Below are 6790 nucleotides of genomic sequence, written 5' to 3' on the forward strand. Positions count from 1 at the left end.
CAATGAAACATGTTCTCTATAAGAATAAGACCACATCATCAAGAAAATATTGAATGCTTGTGGAAATAAATTGAAAGCCCTTCAGTAAGATTTCCATTAAAAATTATGAAGAAAAATAGTATAAATTCTTAAGGTAGTAAATGCTAGTTATCTAGAAACTTCACTTGTGTGGAAAATTCCATTCCCCAGGAGCCACTGCGAATGATGAGCTTTTGGCATCTCCATGAATTAGAGGTAACTCTGTGTACCAGCTCACCCCGAGCTTGTTAGTATCTACGGTTTTATTCTCTTGAGTGGGAGAATTCTCCCAACCCTCAATGGCCCCAGAATGGCTGAGGCACTGGCTCTCCTCAGACATCAACCCTGCTTCCTGGGAAGAAGACCACGTGGGGCACTGGAGGAAGAGGATAACCATCGCCTCATTTGGGCCCACAGGTGAGCTCCTTTCTGACCAGGTGAGGCTCTGCAGAAAAGAGAGAGGGATGGAGTCAGTAGCCACAGATCACAAGGGGGCCGGGTCCTGTGCAAGAATCCATGTAAAGAGGTGTCCAGCAGAGAAAAGCTGACCCAATTCCAGGTGTACTGCCTGTGGCTAAGACCCTGCTCTCCCCATCAAGGAAACAGACAAAAGAAGAAGGGAAAGCCCACACCAGCCACCATGAGCACAGGAAACACAGCGGTGAAAACAGCCTATACAGAAGCAAACATGTATTTAACCCATTTTGTGTAGTTACGGAAGCTTTAGAAAATACGGATGAGGAAAGAAAGAGAGAGGAAAAGAACAGACTATGTACATATATAATAAGTGTGTTCATATGCGGAATGCTATATTAGAATCTTTTCTTCATGTATCAATATGTGCATCAATGAATTGTTTTGAATTGTTGCATCATATCCAATTTTGTTGACACATCTTTTTAATCAATCCCATGTTTTTGAATATCCAAATTCTATTTTGCCGTTGTTGTTATTTCTTGGGGGTGTCAGGAAGCCCCAGTTCAAGGCTAACTGAGCCATAGAGAGGAGACTGACAAGTGGAAATCAAAACATCAGCCTTATTTTTGATAAAAGTTGGATAGAGGACATGGATCAGGTATGCAGCCCACTGAGATTCCTAACGCGGTAGCTGGAATTAAACAGAATTTCCCAAACATGCACAGACAGAGCTGGAAAACCGCAGGCCTCCCCAGTGGAGGGAGGCCTTTCCCATAAAAGCTCCACCTGCAGGAAGCTGATGAGAGCGCATGCTTTCCACAGGCAGACATCCTAAATCGCCTAAAAGTAGTCAACGCTACTATCCAATTGCAGAGAAAGACGATATACACTCCCAACAGCGATGGATCAAAGTGCTCTTTCTTCACATCCTTTTCTACTGTGACAGGTTCAAATGGTATCTCAGTGTTGTTCGGTTTGCATTTCTCCATATGCAAATTTTTCTATATATATATTGGCCATTTTTATTTCTTCTTTACTGACTGCTTTGATATGCCCTTTGCCCGTTTCTCTAGTGAGATCTTCATATTCTTATTCATTTGTAAGATGTAAAAATATTTAAGCAAGTCACTCTTCTTAATCTTAGAATTGTGATGCATGGGGTAGCAGTTAGAATAATAAGCCTGACAAAGCACGACATTGATGTTGAGAGTGATCGTTTCCATATTTATTAAAACTTTTACTTATGCCAAAACAGGAACCTATTTGAAGAAGAGATGGGTTTTTGGAAAAGGTCAAGGTCTATTGCCCACAAAAGTGCTTAGATTTAATATCTTCTGATATTAAGTCCATGCACTGACATTTTTATTCCAAATTTTAAGAAACTTGATTATTGATCCAGAAATTTCTAATGTGAAAAGATCCTTATGGATGTACCTTATTTCATTACATATTCAATACATGGAAATTTGAAATTTTGGAGAAAAATGTAACTACTTGTTCTCTTTATTAAAAGTGCCATCAGAAACTTCAGGTGTAAACTACTGACTGAGGCAAGGTGCGCCGTCAAAATGATTGGACTCATACAGACGTTATAGAACAAATTGATAGTTCCAGGATGTTGATCCATAACTTGCCAAGAATAGCTACTTTATATTTTTAGGTATTACCATTGACCACTGACAAACAGAATACTCTTCAAAGAACTTTTATGGATTATTCAATAATATTTTTATAAAAGGTCTTAAAGCAATGGATATTGAACAACTGCTAGTAAACAATGCTTTCACAAAAATGTCTTTAGCTATTCTTTCTATTAAGAGAATAACCAAATCACTAAATTTCAGAATTCTAGAATTCCTGCTATTATGCTTTGTCCCAGAATCTTCCCTCCATCATCCTTATATTTCTCCATAAAGTATAAAAATGCCTGTTAGAGCCCTTATCATTCATCACCATTCATTAATTCAACAGACATTTTTAAGAACCTTCTAACAAATATTCTTAAGAACTTAGCTATATTTGGAGCTAAGGATAAAGACAGGTAAAACAGTTTCTACCCTCAAGGAAAACATGGTCTATAGCTTACATAATGGGGGAGATAGGCAAGTAACAGAAAAAGAGAATTCACTGTGGTATAATCAAGCACTGACTGCTGAGACAGACCAGTGGAGCAGCTACTAATCAAGTCTGAGGGAAGCAGAGGAGGCTTCCAGGAGGAAGTGATGAGTCACTGAGTCCTGGAGAATGAGCAGATTCTATCCAGGGGAAGAAAACGAGAGTAATTCAGGGGGCTGGTATAAAGGCACAGAGGCAGGATGGGTCACAACGTGGAGAACTTCTATAAGGAGTTCGGTTTAGCTGAAGCATAGAGTTGGGGTAGGGACGGACGATGGTGAGAGACTGCACTACAGAAGGAATATTCCATCTTTACCTCTCAATGGATGCTGACAAAAATTGATGATGAAAAGAGTATTCATACCCTCCTCCTCCATTTCACAGGTAAAGAAACAAACCCAGTGAGATTAAGTGACTTGCCCAAGGTCATATATTTCTCAAATTACTAAGATAAAATTCTAATTTAGAAATTCTGATTCCAGAGCTTAGACTCATCTGCTAGTCATGAATGGATTTTATGCTATGCTAAGGAATTAAAATTTTACCTTGAGAAGGTCATGGGAGGCCAAGGATTTTAGGCAGGAGAATGACATGGTCAGTTGTACCTTTTAAAAGGAAGGCCCAGGTTACTGGGGGGGAATAAACGGGGCTACATGTGATATGGAACTACTGCATACAGTTCTGCATGTTGTATCCTCTACAACCTAGGGAGGGCCATGAAATGTGGTCTGTGAATGGCACCCCGGAGTGGTGCAGTGCTCGACCTACATGGCCAGATTGAGTGTAATTGCAAGTAAGGAGGCTAATAAAGTACTTCAGATATGAAACGTAGGAAGGGTTGCGCTAAAGAAGGGCAATAGCAGAGAAAGGGAGGGGTCATAATGCAGAAATAATGATGTAGAATCAACAGGAGTTGGTGGCTGGTTGGATGAAGATGATGATACAGAGAGAACAGTCAAAGAGAAAAGGGTTTTATTTTGTGTGGGTCTGGCTAAGTCGGAACCACATTTTAGAATCGCCTTCCCTATTTGGTTTGAGGTTAGATTTGGTTCTAGGTTAGAATCTTGCACAAGATTTGGGAAGTGAAAGGAAGCAACAGCCCTTATGCTCTGAAGATCATCATGGTTAGAGGTAAGATGAGGCAGACACAGAGAAATGGCAGATGCCATCCTGTCCTCACCCTCCTTCTCCACTCTGCAGCCTCTTCCACCTCCAGGGCCAGCAGCTCTACCCGTCTGCCTGCCCCGCTGACCAACAGCAACCAGTGACCAGAGGCTGGAATGCAAATTCACAGAGGCAGTTGCTAGGACCAGGTCGCAGCCTTGCACAGACCTCTACACCTGCCCCCTTACGGGTCCCTCTCAGCAGACTCCCCTCAAGCTCTGACTTGCCCACTGTGCCAGTGCTTCAGGAGGACTACTTAGTGACTTCCCTGATTCACCAACTCTCCTTTCTGGACCCCTCTTTCTCCAGGTTCAGTTCCTGATCCCAGCAGTTTCTTTTGCAGCAATTTGAAAAAATGAATCTAAAATTCATATAGATCTGCAAAAGATGTGTAATAGTCAAAACAGCTTTGAAAAAGAACAAAATTGGAGGACTTACACCAGCTGATTTCAACACTTATTATAAAGGAATCTATAACAGAGCTGTAAAGATGGACACCCAAATTTTACAGGGGCAAAACATTTGGTAAAATTGTTGTCTGAGATGACTTGGAAAGCAGGCCACATGCCTAGTGAGGCCGTAGCTCTGGGCAAAGTGATTGGCAAGAGAATAACCGGGCTCACTTTCTTTGTACTGCAACAAAGCATTATAAGAAATGAGCTCAGGAAATAAGTGGCCAGTTTGCAAGCAGAAATTGAGGGTCCAGAAATTGGACGCCTGACTAGAGAAGCTGTATGATAGCTGTTAGACCCCGAACACAAAAGCCTATTAAAATCCAGCTTTGCTGCTGCCATTGGGCTAACCGAAGTTACTTGTGGTGGGGTTTGAGGGTGATGGTCCTGACTGAAGGGGTATGACAGCATCTCCCGCTGTCCCTGACACCACTGTGAGGCCTCTGTCCACTCAACATCATGAGAGAAGACACAGTCCTGATGCAAAGAAATTTGGATCAGAGAAAACATATTCCAGGGCCACACCAGTCCTCCAGGAACTGCAGGCAGTGAGGCTGCCTCAGCCACCCAAAATGCCTGAGCAACAAGATGGACGGGAGAAGGGCCTTGCCTTCATTCTGGAGATGTTCGCATCCGGATAAACTCCATGCCTAAAGGATGTGCTGAAAATCCAAGCTCCAGAAATATGTGGAATGTTTCTTGGAACTGGGCTTCTAACAACTTTCAACGGTGCAAACAAAAGCATTGTAAATCAGGCTTTTCTGAGAAAAAGGTGCTCAAAGATTCAGTAAGCTTGGTTACTAGTATTCTTAGCAGGATTTTCTGTTCTTTCATTCTCAGTTACTTTATTACAACTTAATCTTTTTAAATCCTACTTTGGATCATTCAAGCTTCTCAGAAGTACTTTGGATTATTAGAATTACAGACTTCATTTTGAAATTGCTTTTCATAGGCTCAAAAAATCTTATTATAGTCGTGCTTTCTTTCATCCTGCTTTTTAAATCCAAGGGTTACTGGTGTATGCTCTTAGCAGAATTATGTCAGTTTTACTAAATTTTGTTCCCATATCAGTTTTGGTTTCATTACCTTATTTGCTTCAGGGAGTTTAATAATATAATTAGCTAGATTCTTGGGATATTACTGTCTTTATTCTACCTCATTGTATACCTTTTGGGTTTTTTTGGAAATCTGAGAACTTTCAGATACGTTTTGTGAATATTTTTTACACAGCCAAGTTACAGAGTGACTTATTTAGATGTGGATGATATTTGTTCAGTATGTCAAGATGAATTTCAGAAAATTATTCTTCCCATCAGTCAGCATGTTTTTCTGAAGAGTGCATTCATTGCCTTATGGTTTTACAGAGAGAATATATGTCCACTGTGCAGAACTGTGATTTCAGACCATAGAAACAGATGGAAAGATGGGGCTGCCTCATTATACCTTCAAATACAATTAAGTCCGATGAACTATTAAAACCACAAAAAACTAATTTCATTTGGTTACAATGACTATTAGTAAATCCATTCAGATGGATTTCAGTACTAAAAATTAAGAAAAATGTTTCCAAACACTTTTAGAACACCAGAACAAGATTTAAGCATGTTTTAATTCTTTTAATTTAAATGAGTGAAAGAACACTGTTTTTGAAAATATAATAGTCAACCTAATGTATATGTCAACAATATTTCTTCAATCCTAATTACTTGACATATGATTGAGACGTAAAATTGTAAATGTGTTTTCTTGTTAATTTTACCAAAAACAGCAACTGGATAACTAACTATAACTAGTTGTTTTAGAGGAATTTGGGTATTCTTTTCTGACATTGTTTCAGAATAAAGAATATTTTTCATAATATTTTAAGATATATCTTTATCCAAAATCTCAAAAATTTCTTAATTTTCATAAAATTTGTATTTTTAAATGAAAGTTCCATATGCTATATTTTACCTGTAACCATTAGATTTTCTAAGTGCATATTAATTTACTGAGGATGATATATTTTAATATCATATTACTCTTTGTAATATGATTAACAATCAATAAGAATTAATCATTTAAATTATTCCAAAACCTCAGTGTTGTTACAAAGTTACATTAATGGTGTGGCCACCACCCAAACCTATTGTCCTCAAGGTAACCACCATTAAACTGAGAAAGAAGGGCATGGGAGCAAAGAAGCAAATAAATAAAAGACTTGAGAACAACATCTAGGCAAAACTTTGAATATATTTACTGGCACGTGGAACTGACTAGAAGCTAACAGATCAAAAACGTTCTAAATTTCTGGGTGAACTGTACTGCCAAATAAACATGATCTCAACCTGAAAAAGCCTTTGGCTGTTTGAACATTAAAACCATCTCAGGACCTCATGTTTGCACAAGCAGAAAGCAGGCTGTGAAAGTTGTACAGCCCTCATGAAGAATAAACTCCCAAATGTCCTCTTCAGGTGCAGCCATGGAATATAGGACATGGAAGACCCACCCAGGAGACGGACCAAGTGGACAAGGGAGTTCCAAGAGGAAGGCAAAATCAGAATCTAAACAAGCATCTTCCCCACCCACAGGGCAGGAGACCTTCCTGAACCTGCTCAGCAGGATATCATGTGTACCAGCAACTA

At 39.4% G+C, this 6790-nt stretch overlaps 1 pseudogene; it reads left to right on the plus strand.

The window, feature by feature from the left end:
* The first annotated feature begins 317 nt into the window (after positions 1 to 317).
* Positions 318 to 5642, plus strand: LOC133089034 (E3 ubiquitin-protein ligase RNFT1-like; annotated as a pseudogene).
* The last annotated feature ends 1148 nt before the right edge of the window (positions 5643 to 6790 follow it).

Source organism: Eubalaena glacialis, chromosome 3, assembly GCF_028564815.1.
Source record: "Eubalaena glacialis isolate mEubGla1 chromosome 3, mEubGla1.1.hap2.+ XY, whole genome shotgun sequence".
NCBI classification, from domain to species: Eukaryota; Metazoa; Chordata; class Mammalia; order Artiodactyla; family Balaenidae; genus Eubalaena; species Eubalaena glacialis.